We start from the raw sequence: 18,787 nt of genomic DNA, 5'->3' as shown, positions 1-18,787 counted from the left end.
TTAAACATCAATCAGGCCTTGACAACGCCAAGCGATAATTCGATTTACTAAAAGGGCGAATGAGTGAGTGAGTGATTATAGCTCAATGCCGCATCAGCAATGTTGCAGCTATTCACGGGGAGAAACTTACTCCAAAGGGATATCATACTTAGCAAGGGGTCACGGGTGGCCCAGTTGCCTAAGGTGTCGCGATTAGCTGTGCAGAGTTGCGTCCATTGGGCACGCCAGAAACCTATGATTGTGGGTTCGAATCCCGGTTCGCCACAATTATGTTTCTAGGTTTGTCTCAACCATGCCCGTGTTCGTGGATTTCACCGAAGTGGTAAACGTCTGAGACCTGCATCACTTCGGGCTTTCTTCACACAAGACACGCCTCGGTGTTAAACGCAACTCACTTATTCAAACTTAGTGTATGAACTTGACTTCTATGCAGGACTATACGCATTAAACATATGCCGTGCCACAGCATTATAATTCATACCATGGCACTGCAACATGACCCCGTGCAGAATGACTGCCTAGTGCCGCCTCACATGTTAAGGTATTTGCGACAAAGGTGAACAACAGCCTTCACGATAGAAGGAGACCCGTGAAGATTCCGGGGTAGAATAGGTCTTCAGCAACCCATGTTTGCCTTAAAAGGCGACTATGCTTGTCGTAAGAGGCGACTAACAGGATTGGGGGGTCAGGCTCGCTGACTTGGTTGATGCATGACATCGTATCTCAGTTGCGTGGACCGATGCTCACGATGTCAACCACTGGATTGTCTGGTCCAGAGTTGATTATTTACATACCGCCGTCATATAGTTGGAACATTGCTGAGTGCGGCGTTAAACAACAAACAGCAGAAACAATTCCAAGATTGTGAAATGTATCTTAGTACGTTTATCATGAGTGAAATAAATCGCAATAATGTTTTTGTAACTTGGGCATTGCTTTTGCAACAATATAAACTGATCCGAACGATACTCGCTCCTACTCGACAGCTTGCCTTCGAAATGGATCATGCAGGACAGATTCTAGTAAGAAGAACTAATTATGAATCATCACAACTTGTTGTAAAATGAGCATCTGTATCTGTGACTTGCAGGAATTCAATATTTTGTGTATAAAGATACATGAGATATGTCCTCGTCACAACTGTTTATGTTTTAAGCAGCGGACGTATGCGAACCAGGACTGCTGAAAGACATTCTTTAGAAATAAAATATCAATACTCGGAGACAGTGATTTATCCAAGCGTATTGTCCAACTATAAGATATTGATTAGAAAACGCCTTTATAAAGTTTACGTTATTGATTATCCAAGACGAATGGTATTTCATCGCTTGCGCAATATATTCTTGTGAAAAACGGAAATGTTTAACACTTGAAATATTTGAGTGAGTGAGTGATTATGGTTTTACGCCGCTTTTAGCAATATCCAGCAATGGGCTTCACACATTGTACCCGTGTAGGGAATCGAACCCAGGTCTTCGGCGTGACGAGCCAACGCTTTAACCACTAGGCTACCCGACCGCCCCTCTTGAAATATATGTTACACAGACAATTGCAAATGAACAATCAAAATTGGCGGTGTATGAGAGTCGGGCGTCACAACTTTGCTACTGTTAGAGTTTGGTTTGGTTTGTTTGTTGTTTTACGCCTCACTCAGCAATATTCCATCTATATGACGGCAGCCTGTAAATAATCGAGTCTGGACCAGACGATCCAGCGATTAATATCACGAGCATCGATCCACGCAATTGGGATCGATGACATGCATCCACCAAGTCAGCGAGCCTGACCACCCGATCCCGTTAGTCGCCTTTTACGACAGGCTTAGTCGCCTTTAACGGCAAGCATGGGCTGCTGAAGACCTATTCTACCCCGGATCTTCACGTTAGAGGTGTGACTTTATCTTGTAAAGGTTCGATTGATTGAGTGAGTTAAAATTTAACGTCACATCAGCAATATTTCAGCCATATAGAGTGACGAGACCAAGTTAATTATTTCAAATACTTTTAGATTGAATAAATAGCTGCCTTCGATGAACTGTGAGTAGAAATAAAGTAACATATCTTATTAAAACTAATTACGAAACAATGGACAGTGACGTGTAAGAGTTTTCAAATCTTATTCAAAGAAATCAAAAGGACAAAGTTAGCGAAAGATCTTTCTGACGTGACCTGTCATGGGATGTCCTCAGGGGTAGCGAGAACTTGTATCCGATTATAATGATATTGAGGTAATTTAAGCATGTGAATTATCCTGTTTTGTTTATTAAAAGCATTAGCTGTTTATCTCTGCAGCTGTTGTAATATGCAGCTACTCGCCGACTTGCCTCTCATCAAAACACGGTCTGTGTACTCGCGGGAAGATGACCACGGAGTACGCTGATCTTCGTGTCGGATTAACGAGTGAGTGAGTGAGTTAAATTTTTAAGTCACATCGGCAATAATTCAGCCATATCGTGACTATCAATAGTTAAGCATAATCAATACTATTGAACTTATATTAAAACCTGCCAACGAAGGACTGTAAAATTACCAGACTTATCACAGAAAAAGTTATAACACTAGTACGGAATCATTTAAAAGAAAAGCACTATATATAACGATACAAGATAAAAACGGGCTATAGATCGCCAGCAATTAAAGGTAGATCACCATACTGGGGACCATGGGGACTTACAGTACCTTTGCCTCCTGCATGAACCCCAGCAGGATTTACACCATCCCTTCAGGTGTTGGCGATTATTGGCACAGTTAGCCTAACACATTAAAATGACACATATTCTACGATTAAAAACGTGGTAGTTCTAAATTTACCTTGAAAGATGTGGAACTTACGTTTCCTCTCAGGGGGACAATAATTTTACAGTACCTTAACCTCCTTCGAGGATACAGCCACTAACAATGTCAGTTGCTAATTTAATCTACCGAATTTAAAACATTGTGTTTATACAAGCCATATCAATCAAAAAATTTCATACAATTCAATATCCTTTAAAAACCTATAATTAAACGAGAATTAATGCTAGTAAAAAGATCCTTTAAAGAAGATGATTTGAAACATTGTTCCCTTGTGATGGAAAAATCAATACAGTCAAGCAGGACATGCTTGACCGTGGTCGGATTAACGAGTCTGTTAATGAGTGATTTCCGCTTATCGGGTTTACTCACATTTTCAGTTCTGACGATTGACGGAGAAGGGGACAAATTTCTAATGTAAACTTGTTTTAACATTTCAGAATTATTCGTGTTTGCAAGTGACCATGTAAGTTTAATTTCATTTATTTTACAAAGGTAGAAACCAAATAAGGCGCCGTTTTCGCCAACCCGCGCCGTTTTGCTTAGGTGCCGTTTTAGCTATAACCCTGATATGTTACAAGAATACAAACAGATCAAGCAGAGCATAGTTGAGAGTTAAACTGGCTGTTAATAATCACAAGACAGACAATGAACGCATTTCTGTATTGTATTCTGATAGTGTAAACCTCCTACAAAAACAGAACGAAGAAATGCGAGAGCAAATGACGGAACTGAAGTGCAGGAGCACTCGTGTTTTAGTGTCGAAAATACATGAAGGTGTTCTTACAAATGTCATGTCACATAATTGAACTCATTTTAACTTAATTCAACTATTACATAGCGTTATTGAAATATTTCGCCCATTGGCGAGAATATTTTCCTTTGCTCAAAACTCGTGGTTTTGTTTCGCAAAACGCCGTGATTTACCTGGAATACTGTTAAAAGCGGCGTTAAACCCAACTCACTCACTCAATTGTTTCGCAATGTAATGTATTTATTTCAAGTTTCATGATATATATCTGAACTCATTTCAACTTAATTCAACTATTTTACGGCGTTATTGAACTATTTCTCCCTGGACGAGAAAGTTTGACCCATGGGCGAGAATATTTTCCTTTGCTCAACAGTTTTAGTTTCGCAAATACATAAAGGTGTATCTACAAGCATGACGCATGATTCAACTCATGTTAACGTAATTCAACTAATTGTGGCGTTATCAAAATATTTCGCCCATGTTATCGTCGGTCCCTTTAATGCTTTAGCTAATTGTGTGCAAAGTATATTGTATCATGTGAAATATACTTTATATTATATCATTACATAGCTATTTAAAAGGGCCTTTGGTTGGATGTTTCCTTTATAGACATTTTACAAATTTAACCCTTTTTACATATTGTAACGATCTTTAATGAACCCAGCCTTACCTCTCAAAACGTTTTTAAAAGTTTATCATAGGAATTCATGCACGCGTACTCCGATTAATTGGCGTTATTTTCCACAACATTAAAGTTTCGTTAGTTTTTTTTAATTTCCCTTTTTATGTCTCGTTGTTACACCACACTGGGCAATTAAGTGACACTAGGTATGCAATATACAGGTACGCGTGCGCGTATTTTAATGAAAAAACCGATTCGTCTTTCATTGCATAACGTCTCGCTGAATATCTCTCATTGTAACGAAATCTCGAAATAATTATTTAATTGTGTCCACATCCGAAGAAACCGAAGATAAGAAGAATTAAAAACATATCTCCAACTACAAGGATATCCATGTGGAGTGATTAAAGACGCTGTAAATAAAGCAATGAAAATTCCACGAGAAACAGAAATGAAAACAGAAGAAACAGACACGGACATTCTTCCATTTGTGTGTACCTACAATCCTAGAAACGGTAAAATTATGCGCCTTATAAAAGCCAATCTTCCAATTTTACAGCAAAGTAAAACTATGAAAACATGTTTATCTAAGTGTAAACTTATACGCAGCACTAGACAGCCTTAAAATCTTAAACAAATTCTTTGTCTATCCAAATGTGGATGTGGAACTTGCCCAATAATAATTGAAGACTGCAAATTTTAATTTTGCCAAGATAAACTATTTACTGTTAAAAACAACACGAACTGTCGCAGTAAAGATGTTATATATGTTTTAAAATGTGCGGGATGTGGTGGGCATTATATTGGAGAAACTGGTATGCAGCTGAAAGCCCGAATCACTGTACACAGACAACAGATTCGCGATCAAAATGTGCGTTGTATAAATGTAAGCAAACACATTGATGAATGCGGGAGTGGTCAATTTACTGTCTTTCCGTTTTATAATTTGTTTAATAATGGCAAACATTTACGAATGGAAAAAGAACAGATGTTCATTAGGCTTTTGAAACCTAAATTCAATTCAAAAGTTTAATAATGTGTATCTGTGCACCCACACCATAATGTATTCATGCCCCCCGCCATTATCACTAGTTATGACGTCATATACTTTATGACGTCAAAAGCATAACGTTGGCTGTAGCCAACTATTGTCAACTACTTCTCCCTCTATTGTCACTATTACATCGTAAGCATTATGACGGCACAAATACTACTGTTATGCGTCGCCTAGGACAACAATTAAAGTTAAAGTTTTCATTACACCTGAAGAGCCGTAAGACCGTACACCTGAAAGATCTTGTGTGGATAAAGGAGTTTTGACAAGAACGAATATCTGGTTTTGTTATCAAAGGCGCGCCCAGTTCACACTGTGTCGTCCGTTTCGCGAAAAACTACCACCCCACCCTTTCAGTAAGAGTTATGTAATCGGTACACAAATATATTTGATGCGGTGTTATGTGTAGAAGGAGTTAATATATCCACACATAACAACGAAAATATGTAATACATGTATCCACAAAACAATATATATATATACAGGCTAGGTATTTTTCCACCGCAACACGCGTGGTGTGTTAGATTGTAATTGACCGAGAGCAGGTATTGTAGAATCACCTGTAAATAAGGCCGACACTGTAATTAGATACAACGTACTAATGAGAATATGAGCATTATCCTAAGACGGCTGTTTTTGTTTTTTTCCTGAACTGCTCCCATTTTCATACCAAAAGTGGCAATGCAGTTAAAAGTCGAGTCATAATATTCACTCAAGTTTTCCTCAATCGCATATAAACATAATTCCCATTGGTCATTTTAACACCGCATATAATTAAATAATTATTTCGAGATTTCGTTAGAATGTGAGATATTCAGACATACGTTATGCCACTCTTCGGCCTTCGACTGAGCAAAGACCGTAGAATTGCTGGACTATTGGGTTTCCAGAATTAAAATGGGACGTGTTAATTTATGTTCCGATGTACATTGTGGTCTCTTTACATAATTTAACGTTGCCGTCACTGAAGATATGCCTAGTTGGAAGCCCAGTAAAAGCAAATGGAATCATGAGAAGAAAATAGATTTTATAAATAATATTGATGTAACACAGGTTGACACTATTTTATACAAAATGAACCATAGCCGTGATTATGTTAAAACGTTCATCAACAATATTGTGGTAAGACTTTCAGAAGTGTTCCATTTATCATCATTACAAATATCAGATAATGTTAACAGACCTAATAATCTAAAACCTAAAAACTGGGGATAAACCATGGTTTGGAAGAATTTGTAAAACGATTCGAAAGAATTTTTACTTGGCAAGACGAATGTATGGTAGACATAAGTCGGAGCAAAATAGGAAATCTTTATTGGTATCTAGCAAAGAATAAAAGAAGGTTTTGAATAAGTTTATCAAACAGTTTCGTTTTATTATGCAAAAAACGTTACAAATTGTGCGTACAAAGTCCCCTAAAGATTATTGGAAGTTACTGAATAAATTTCGGAAAAAACGAAAACAGAGGAATATAATCTTGACTCTTTCTTTACGTTTTTCAAAAATATCAATACATCTCCAGAAATGGACTCTGATATAGAATTGCAAGTTGACGAAAACGACGACCTTATCCTTAACCATGAAATAACAATAGCAGAAATTACGAAGGCAGTTTTGAATCTTAAGACGAATAAATCGCTGGGAATTGATGAAATCCTAAATGAATATTTGAAATATACCATTGATTTGTTTATACAAGTGTATCATAAATTATTTAATATAATTTTGGATACAGGCATGTTACCAGAAGAATGGTTCCTCCGGTTGATCAAACCTATTTTAGAAAAAAGTGTGACCGTAAAGACCCTACCGACCGAATACCCATTACTCTTTTAAGCTCCATCGATAAATAGTTTACTTCTATTTTAAGTGAAAGAATTAATATTTATTTAGAAAAAAATCATTTGTTATGAGAATCACAAGGAGGATTTCGACAAGGATATTATACTGTTGATAACATGTTCGTATTGCACTCCCTCATTGAATACCTCAGGACACACAAAAAGAAACTATAGAGTACATTTATGGATTTCTCTAAGGCCTTCGATAACGTGTGGCGCTTTGGACTCTGGCAAAACTTATTAAAAACAAATGTACAAGGTAAATGTTTCCAGGTCATATTGAACATGTATCACGGCATAAAGTCGAGTATTGTTTCTAATGTTGAAAAGTCATCGTTTTTCTATAGTGACATCGGAGTTAGACAGGGGAAAAATCTATCGCCAATTCTCTTTGCCTTGTACCTAAATAACCCTGAAGAATATGTACAACAGAGAATATGTAACGGTATTGATGTTATATCGGAAGATGAAGTAGTTAGAATCTGTTAAAATTGTAATTGTTTTGCTCTATGCAGATGATACTATTATATTTGCAGATAACGACTGTGACCTTCAAAATATTATGTATTTTTTATGAATATTGTAAGCAATGGAAGTTGAATATTAATATTGATGAAACTAAGATGGTTGTATTTGGATCAAGAAAGAACAATAATGGGTTTAGGATAGGCGATAATGTTGCTGAAGTAGTAGATCAATATAAGTATTTGGGTCTGTTTTTTAAACGAACTGGAAATTTCCTAGCAGCCAAGATGTCGTTAGTAGCTCAAGCTAGAAAAGCTAATAAGGTATGTATTTATTATTTATTAGAATATGTAATCTTGTCTTACCAATAGACTGCCAGTTATTATCATTTGATCAAACAATCGTGCCTATATTAACATATGGTTCCGAGATTTGGGGATTTGGTAAACTAGATCTGATGTGAAAGTTCACACAGATTTCTTGAAATATATACCTAAGGTAAAAAAAAGCACACCCAACCAGTTTGTATACGGAGAGCTGGGAAGAACCCCTATTACAAATTTAATTAAACAAAGAATGTTGACATATTGGTCTAAGATAACTTATAATAAACCAAGGAAATTGTGTACTGTTATGTATGATGTATTATTTGCAGACTTCTGTAACCATAAATATAGATGGCTCGAATATGTTAAAGGACTATTTGATGGATTAGGCCTTAGTTTTATATGGACCCAACAATTCATGCCAAACACATTGAACCGCAAAAGAAACGTCACCATGGATAGATATATTAGAAACCGTATTTGTCCAAACACTGTGAACTTACTTTGAGACATATTAAAAAGATGAAACTTGCCAAAACTGATCATCAAGGTTTACATTAAAGTGTCAAACGTCCTTAAAGAGAAACACAACACTCGTCTCTGAGAAAATGGCATCAAAATTCAGTATCTCGTTTGTCCGCCATGTGCATGAATGACTGCCGTGCAACGTCGATACATCTAATGGATGAGGCGGTTGATGAAGGCCATAGACACTTGAGCCCACACTCTGAGGAACGCCTGACGCATTTCAGCTGCAGTTGTCGGCCTTGGTCGGACGTCATTTAGCTGTCTTTGAATATCGATTTTATTGTCATCTGCTTTGTTTTTTATCATCAAATTTCATTTTTTCCGGATAAGGGAATGTTAAAGTTTAGAAACTTTCACAAAATTTCCCTCGATATTAAAATGACAACTTTTCATGCAATGTTACTTGGGCTAACGTTTCTTTTGTGGTTCAGTATATATTCAAAAGAAGTACTTTACAAGACCTAGTGCGATCCTACTTGATATGTTACTAAATACTGAAAGTGTATTAGAACAAAGAAGACTAGCAGAGATTGTAAAAGAAATCCTCAAGATGTTTAATTAAATGTGTGAGTCTGTTGCAGATAAACGTATAGTCTGTCTCCTGCCTCGTGTCACCATCAATCTCCATTTGTACCTTCAATATGTCATAACTATGACCTTGAAGAGAAATAAACGTTTGTTGTTGTTGTTGTGTCATGCATTCTACCCCAGCAGCATTGTTTCCTTTAGTCTTTGGCGATATTTGGCAAGTTTAGCCGAAAATGTAAAATGACAAAACTATTACTTTAAACGTCTAGCATGCATAAAAATACTTTTAATGACGTGGAGCTTACATACCATCTTGACGGGATAAATATTTCACGCATCTTCAATCCCCCTAAAGGGTTAAAAGATCAGATCATGTTTTATGTGATATTATTATGACAGTATTATTGGCGCTACCAGAAACACAAGTCATCACTGATTAGGTTTGCCATTCAACGTGAAGTGTAGGCTCGTATTGAAAGTAACGCCTACGAGTGTGTCAGTGATCGTGGTTTAAAGACAACTGTCTCAACTACAAGGATTACCCTGAACATGATATACACCATCGTCTGAAATACCATGGCCAGATATACACACAATATACACAATGTATATTGTGTGTATATCTAGCCACGGTATTTCAGATACACCATCTTCTGAAATACCATGTCTCGTCAAACACAATAAACACCGTGCTCCGAAATAACACGGTTCGTCACACACACAACATACACCATCTTCTGAAATACCACGGCTAGCCATACACACAATATACATCGCCTTCTGAAATACCACGGCTAGCCATACACACAATATACATCGCCTTCTGAAATACCACGGCTAGCCATACACACAATACACATCACCTTCTGAAATACCACGTCTAGTCATACACGAAATACACACCATCGTCTGAACTACAATGGTTTGTGATACACACAATATACACCACGGCTAGTCATCGACATGAATTACACCATCTTTTGAAATACCACACAGGCACACAGACCATCTTCTGCAATACCATGCTTAGTTATAGACATGATATACACCATCATGAAAAGAAAAACTGACGCATTCACGACAAATAGACTTCACCGATGTACAGTCGTTTTCCAACATGGCAAACGGGCACGTATGTTGGTCAAGCACTTACAGAAAAATAATATTATATTTTGTTGGAAATATATACCTTTCACGCCGTCTAATAAATAGAATTGGTTCTTCGTCACATGCGGCTTACACCAGAGATTTCTGTTTTTATTCACCTGTAGCCACAGTTACGGCGAACATTATCCATAGCGTTCAGCTCTTACCCATACTCTTTGTGTGTCAAGTAATAAGACAACAAGGAACTGATTATTCGAAAGTTGATATAAATTCACTTTCGTAAAGATAACAACATTGCTGCTGTATATTTCCATAATTCTAAACAACTTAGTTGGGACATCAAGCGGTTGTGTACTCAGTGACTTTACCCCACATAGCTCAAGTACTTGAACAAGAGGATGTCAAAAGTAACTTCAAAAGACCTTCTTACTTGACATTTATTTAACACAGGCGGTTATGTTCTTCAGGGAAAGTTACATGATCATCAGTCATTTAAGGAGGTCTTCAATATTCGAGAGATAATTTACCGAAAACCCCCAACAGTTCAACATCCTTCAGTTAAATATTTTCCTGTACATCAGTAACACACAAGATCTTCGTTTTCAATCAACAGGAGCAGCCCTTGCAAGTGGTAGTTTCGTGTCGGTACAGACAAACCGCAACCGACAATCTAAATGAATTAAAACGCAAAGACAACAAAAATGATTTCAAAAGATTTATGCTATTAATACTCCACGATAAAACGTTTGGGATTCGAACCACGGGACTCTTGATCGCTAAATGTTTTATGGCCCCCCATATCATCCACGGTAGTGTTGCAATTACGAGCAGATTAAAAGCACCACATGTCAGATTAAAGTACTGTGGGAAAATGCACAAACGAAAAATTAAAGTTTATACCTCGTCTTGCTTCGAACTGCAACCCATTCACTCCGCAGTCGTAAAGCCGACTTGCTGTTGTAGATCTGTGGGAGTGATATGAATAAAATACGCTAAACCCAGCGTCCTTACAGACACGGGAACCTGCTTCTCGTGACGAAACTAATGGCGAGTTTGAGGGCATTCTCTTTCAGGTATCATACCTTTTTACTTCCAACACCATCTTGTAGCAAATATATTTAGTTGCAAATTGTGTAATACAACATTTCAAAATCACTGAACGCTTCAAATCATACGCATTCAATGTTGTCCCTCATTTCATATCACAAACTGGTGGACTTTCGATCAAAATTGCTATATTGGCGTTGTCGGGGCATTCTCGTGGTCTGGACTAGTGATGATCCGGGGTAGAATAGGTCTTCAGCAACCCATGCTTGTCATAACAGGCGACTAAGCTTGTCGGAAGAGGCAGCTAACGGGATCGGTTCAGGCTGGCTGACTGACTTGGGTGATGCATGTCATCGTATGGCAATTGCGTAGATCGATGCTCAGTTAGTGACAGACCGCCGTTATATGACTGGAATATAGCTGAGTCGGGTAGACTAGTGGTTAAAGCGTTCACAAGTCACGCCGAAGACCCGGGTTCGATTCCCGACATGGGTACAATGTGTGAAGCTCATTTCTGGTGTCCCCCAGTGTTGTACATTAGTAATAACTACAGAATACAAACATGCATCACCACTGACAGCGACTTCCACATTCGAAGAAATTATTTTTAATATAAAACCCAGTTGGTATATGCAAGGTAATGAGTATTTATTTCATGTTTCTCTCAACCAGTTTTTGTCATTGTACGTTGCGTCGACATTGCACAGTCAGTGACCATATCGTGTTAATTCAAATGCTGATCCGCTCAGCGACGCGTTTCGCAATAATATCCACATCCGTGCACAGACTGCAAGCACAAGGCAGTCAGCCATCGAGATATTGGCATTAACGTGACATGACTTTGTGTGCGAGTCAACTCAAACAGCAACCCGCGCTCATGTATGTGATTGTAATTGCATCAAGAGAGAATAACTGCATTATTGTTTCCATTTAGCACATTGTACAAACAATAGAAACACGACATTGATTCGTGTATTTATATTAAAAAAAATCTTGCCAGTTTTATGTCTGCGAACTATTTTCGTTCATTCTTCAGTCAACCTGAAGTTCTACAATTAAACTCTCGTGTCTCGCCATATATATTGTTCGATAGGTATGGCCATTAACACTGGGCCATGTAAATGACACATATTGTGCTGCCATCTAACAAGCTACTTTTAAATGGCTAAAAGAAAAAGACATTGTCGCTGTTGGATGTTTGTGATGTTACAATTGTTATTCGTTTCGTTGATGTGTACGGAGAACATGAAAAGCATTGGCGCATGCTTCCACCGTGAACACTGTATGACATTCGCATCGCCAGGTCATTATCTCTTCATGTGTAACAATTCGAAACGGATTGCTTTTCATTTTGCATTTATTGCTTTTTGTCAAAGAAAACTGTGAACCTCGGCGGATCAATATTCAACATTCTGCTGATGCTTACTGTGTGGCACTTCACAAGCATAACGATAAAGATGATTATGAATAATTCGTACGCCTAATAGTGAGTGGGTGGGGTTTAACGCCGCTTTTAACATTATTCCAGTTATATCACAGCGTGTCAGCTTAATGTGGGAGGAAAGCCCGAAGTGATGCAGGTCTCACCACTTCGGTGAAACCCACGAGCACGGGACAAACCTAGAAACATAATCGGGGCGAACCGGGATTCGAACCCACAATCATAGGTTTCTGGTGTGTCCAATGGACCCAATTCTGCACAGCGAATCGCGGCACCTTAGACGACTGGGCCACTCGTGCGCCCCTTAACTAGGGATCTTTATTCATGGCGAACATATGCAGCAGGTGACATGGTAAACATGTTGTTGCAATTGGAAGATTTGTGTAGCTCAGTCTCTAAACAATACTGTACCAACCTAAACGGCTATTCACCTGAACATATCAAATTTTCATCAACATTTTTATCATCGTAAATGCATATGACACAAGCAAAACTTGCAAATGGATATTCATACACTGTCAAAATGCATTCCCCAGATGTAATGTACATTGTTTAGTGTTTATCGCCGGTATCGAAGGACAACAACACGACAATCAATAAACGCTCTAACAGAAGGAGCGAAAAAACGTATATCAATAATAGCAGAAAACCGTTCATAATCAATAGGACGAAGTGCAAGTAGAAAAGCTATCGCTGTTTAAAAATGAAACTGTGTCCTAATGAACAATAGATAGCGAATATGTGTCTATGACAGCAATGAATCCGCTCGATTAGCGTTGTGAAGCTTTCTTTATGAATACGAATTTATGACCCACGTTGTGCTTTCATCGTTCTTAAAATTAGCAAAGCAGAGCGATTCTCTTACAACTGGGTGACAATAAAGGCAAATTGTTCAACTTACCAATACTGGTATGCCAAATAGGTATTACATCCAACTTCACATGCAGAAGTAAAATATTCAATACATAAAATGTGTAAATGTTACGGCAATCACAATCACAAACGTATAATACAGCCGCCTCAGCCCTGATACGCAACGTAAAATGGCAATTAATGCATCACAATTCCTAAGATTTTTTTTGTTTGTTGTTTAACGACGCACTCAGCAATATTCCAGCTACATGACGGCTGTCTGTAAATAATTAACTTTGGGCCTGACAAAGTGATTGGCATCATGGGCATTGATCCACTTGGATACGATGATACATGCATGAGCGAGCCTGACCACCCGATACCGATAGTCACCTTGAGCTCCTACGACAAGTGTTTTACGGCAAATATCTTCAAGGGTTTCCAAAGATGCATTTATGTTTTCAAAATGTAATTATTCCAGAAGACATCGTGACATAATTCAAGAGAACCTCTCACGCAACAAGTCGTCCCAGGGACCGATGTTCATATATAACTCTTACACCTACTTTGGCTAACAATTACCGAGAGAAACCCGGTCGGGATCATTGGACATTCCTCATTGAGATTTATTCCGCTAATTTTTTTAACATCTTTAAATGACCAATTCCCGTTGGGATAAACCAAAAGAACGCACGTTTTACATCATCTTACCGAGGCAAGAGCGTCCACTGGCCTTTTTATCAAAGTCTTGTCTCCAACTAGGCTTTGATACAGGCTAGTGGACACGCTTGCCTCGAGAAGATATAAACAAGGCTTTGATACAGGCTAGTGGACACGCTTGCCTCGTGAAGATGTAAACAAGGCTTTGATACAGGCTAGTGGACACGCTTGCCTCGTGAAGATGTAAACAAGGCTTTGATACAGGCTAGTGGACACGCTTGCTTCGTGAAGATGTAAACAAGGCTTTGATACAGGCTAGTGGGCACGCTTGCCTCGTGAAGATGTAAACAAGGCTTTGATACAGGCTAGTGGATACGCTTGCCTCGGGAAGATGTAAACAAGGCTTTGATACAGGCTAGTGGACACGCTTGCCTCGGGAAGATGTAAACAAGGCTTTGATACAGGCTAGTGGACACGCTTGCCTCGTGAAGATGTAAACAAGGCTTTGATACAGGCTAGTGGATACGCTTGCCTCGGGAAGATGTAAACAAGGCTTTGATACAGGCTAGTGGACACGCTTGCCTCGGGAAGATGTAAACTAGGCTTTCATACAGGCTAGTTGATACGCTTGCCTCGGGAAGATGTAAACTAGGCTTTCATACAGGCTAGTTGATACGCTTGCCCCGGGAAGATGTAAACTAGGCTTTGATACAGGCTCGTGGACATACTTGACTCGGGAAGATGTGAACTAGGCTTTGATACAGGCTCGTGGACATTGTTTTACAACAGTAAACTACGGTTATAGCGAACATGCTTGTAACGAACTGACGGATATAACGAAATTACTTATTTGGTCCCGACTATTTGCTGTAGTTATTATGTAACGAACTAAAATTAGTAGTCCCCATGAGTTCGTTATAACCGTAGTTTACTGTACTTAAGTTGACACAGTCTTGATAACTCCACATAAATCTAAAATAGCGCTAATACTGAACATGATGGCAACTGCCACTGAAACATAGTAAAATGCATTAATTTCACAATGTAAGTTTGTTTGTTTGTTTGTTGTTTAACGCCGCACTCAGCTACATTCCAGCCATATTACGGCTGTCCGTAAATAATCGAGTCTGGATCAGACTATTCAGTGACTGACAACATGAGCATCGATCCACACAATGGGGATCGATGATATGCATCAACCAAGTCAGCGAGCCTGACCATCCGATCCCGTTAGTCGCCTCTTACGACAAGCATAGTCGCCTTTTTATGGCAAGCATAGGTTGCTGAAGACCTATTCTACCCTGGATCTCCACAATGTAAGACATAACAGTGATCCGAACGCAAGAATGTCTGCAGGTTATCACATAGGCTTCTGGCTTTCCCCCGCCGTGATATTGCTGGAATATTGCTAAAAGCGGCGTAAAACCATACTCACCCACTCACTCACTATCACAGAGGCAACACTTATATTGACTTATATTTCTTCGAATAGAGTTGCGGACTGTGTGTACTAAAGACGAGCTTAGTGCGGGAGATAATAGGTGCTAATCAGGAATTCGAACCCATGACCAAAATAAAAAGGAACGGATACTCATCTCAGCTCAGCACCTTTGTGGACTGGGCCATCCGTTGTGTCTCATAAACGAATTTGGTATGTTTAATCAATGTAGTAATGTTTCTATAATGTATTGACTTGGTGAGTTTGACCAGCAGTTACCAGTAGCGTGATTGGGGGCACGGCTGGCGCCGCGATTTGCAGAGTTGCGTCCCTTGGGCACGCGAGATACCTATGATTGTGGGTTCGAATCTCGGTTCGCCCCGATTATGTTTCTAGGTTTGTCAGCACCATATCGGTGCTCGTGGGTTTCACCGAAGTGGTAAACGTCTGAGACCTGCAACACTTCGGGCTTTCCTCCCACATGTAACTGGAATACTGATAAAAGCGGTGATAAACCAAACTAACTCACTCACGCAGTAGCGTGACTCGCATTGCCATTTTGGGTGGGCAGACACTACACATTGCCAGCTTCGTCAAATGGGAAGTATATTTTACTGCTGCTTCATAATTTGTACCGGAACAATTGTTGACAAGCGTCAAACCAAACGTCAAACACGATGGCAATACTTTACCAACGGAATTATGACCTATATACTGTGATAGATATCCGTATTTACGTGATAGATTCCGTATTTCAGACGGGGTATATTCAATGGCAGACCCTCGTTGCTATTCAAACTATAATTGTGTGAATAATTCACTGTAAATATACAGGTTTAAATAAAATTCAAATGTTGATTGTTGTATGCGAGGAGGTGAAATTGGGTTTAACGTCGCGTCCAAGATAATTGCACTTATAGCAACGTGTATGCACGTGTGTGTGGCTGCTTGTGCTAGTCCGGATAGATGCCGATTTATGGTGCGAGCCCACTGAGATACCATGCCCCAGTTTAACTTGAATACGCCACCCAGACACCATATACTGACTCCGAGCTGACCGGTCCTTGTTTTTGCCTTCACGCCGAACGCCAGACAGGGTAACAAAAATACCATCTTTTAACTTGGCCCGAACAACCGACCTTCCGCTCACCAGGTGGACGCTCTGCCACGAGTGTGTTTGTTTATTTGTTGTTTAACGACGCACTCAGCAATATTTCAGCTGTTTGACGGTGGTCTGTAAATAATCGAGTGTGGTCCATACAATCCAGTGATTGACATCATGAGCATCGATCCAGGCAATTGTGATACGATGATATGCATCAACCAAGTCAGCGAGCCTGACCACCCGATCCCGTTAGTCGCCTCTTACGACAAGCATAGTCGCCTTTTACGGCAAGCATGGGTTGCTGAAGACCTATTCTACACCGGTTCTTGACGAGTCTACTACGAGGCCACGGATGCGGTAGATTGTTGTATGTAACACAGAAATATAAGCATATACAATACCCTCCTTCTCTTAATACATAAAGTAACTGTGATTTTGTCCAGTGTATTGCAGTTATCCCCAAATATATAGGTGGTCTTGAGTTTCTGGTAGTCTGTATTTTACAGCATGCTAGATATTTCGGGTGGGTATGGACAATCCCCGGTCAATATGACCTATTATGTAATGTCCGGTCTACATGACCTATGCTACAATACCCGGACAATATGACCTTTGAGACATTAAAGTCTTTGAAGTGCATACGTAGATGAGTGAGTGAGTGAGTTGGTTTTAACGCCGCTTTAAACAGTATTCCGGTTATATCACGGCGTGTCAGTCTGATGTTGGAGGAAAGCCCGAGGTGATGCAGGTCTCAGACGTTTACCACTTCGGTGAAACCCACGAGCACAAACTTAGAAACATAATCAGGGCGAACCGGGATTCGAACCCACAATCATAGGTTTCTGATGTGCCCAAGGGCCGCAACTCTACACAGAGAATCGCGGTAACATTGTCGACTTGGCGACCTGGTTATTGTGTTTTCAATTTGAAATACGTTCTCTTTGTGAGTTCTATTGTGTTTTCTGCAGGATATGCATTGCCATACATCCTTTAATATAGTCGCATCCGCAACTTTTCAATTTGTAACCTGTAACTGAACATATAATAATTAAAAACAATTACTGAAGAATGTACTATCCCGCTGTGATAGGGCCGTCAAATCGGCTGTTTCAATCACGAGATTTTATTGCGATCTGAAAACCTCCGGTTGACTCAGAATCAAAATCGTGTAATTTCAAATTTCAAATAGTTGGTGTCACCAAAGTGAAAATGCTGTAATGTGGACGCTTTTAACATTTCCTGTCATATCTCCCCCTCTGATACTGATAAAATCGGAATGTATTTTGTTTTGTTAAAACAAATTAATACCTACATAAACGTCGTGGGGCGTTGCATATTATATCCACTTCTGGTTTGAATATTTACAGACTGTTGTGATACAGCAGAACTGAAGCAAACAAAGCAGCGCAGTATGTAATAGGATGGAGAATGGCCCGTCCCGTGGATGTGAAGGTTGTGTTTTTTTATTTGTTGACATTGGTTTCAAGTAGGACCCCAAGTACATTATCACTGCCATTATCACTTATCTTCTATATTTCAAGAATACACAAGAAGCGGAGCCCAATTCGTGACCCTATTTATTCACGAACATTCAACGCTAGTCTAAGGCAGCAAACGCTTCCGCCACAGTTTCTAATTACCTCCCTTTGTTCGCTGTTGGTGATCTTTCATGTGCTACTGCACAAAGTCAAACTCATGAGGGGCATGAAAATGAACATGGAAGGAATTCACTGCCGACAACAGGGCTTGTGTACTAAGTTATAAAACATACTTTTTGGTGTAAAATAAGGAATGTAATATACCATAGGTCTTTCTGATTGGGAACATTTATGTGACTGGATGATTCTCTTCTGGTGGAGATTTTTCAAATATGCATATGTTTTCAATAACGTGTCTTTCGAAAAATGACTTTTATTTACAATTACGAAGTTTTAAAAATTCTAGCTGTTTCTTTACATGACAGTCCTTACTTTTCTTGGATTTCTTGTATGTTTTACATTTTATTATGACCTTTGCTAATCTCACCATCTATTTTCCTTTTGCAGTGACAGCACACCCAAGGCTAAGTGGAAGCTTCAATATCGGCTTAGCCAGACTCTTGCAGTTTACACTGTGGACATCACTGGGGCTGTGCATCGAGTTGTATCACAAGAGTTGTATCACAAGAGTTGTATCACAAGGTAATGACCGGCGCATTGCCTTGTTTGTTGCTTCACACTTTTGACAA

Source organism: Haliotis cracherodii, unplaced genomic scaffold (assembly GCF_022045235.1).
Source record: "Haliotis cracherodii isolate W230 unplaced genomic scaffold, xgHalCrac1.p SCAF_41, whole genome shotgun sequence".
Lineage (NCBI taxonomy): Eukaryota > Metazoa > Mollusca > Gastropoda > Lepetellida > Haliotidae > Haliotis > Haliotis cracherodii.
Note: the sequence above shows the minus strand (reverse complement) of the source record.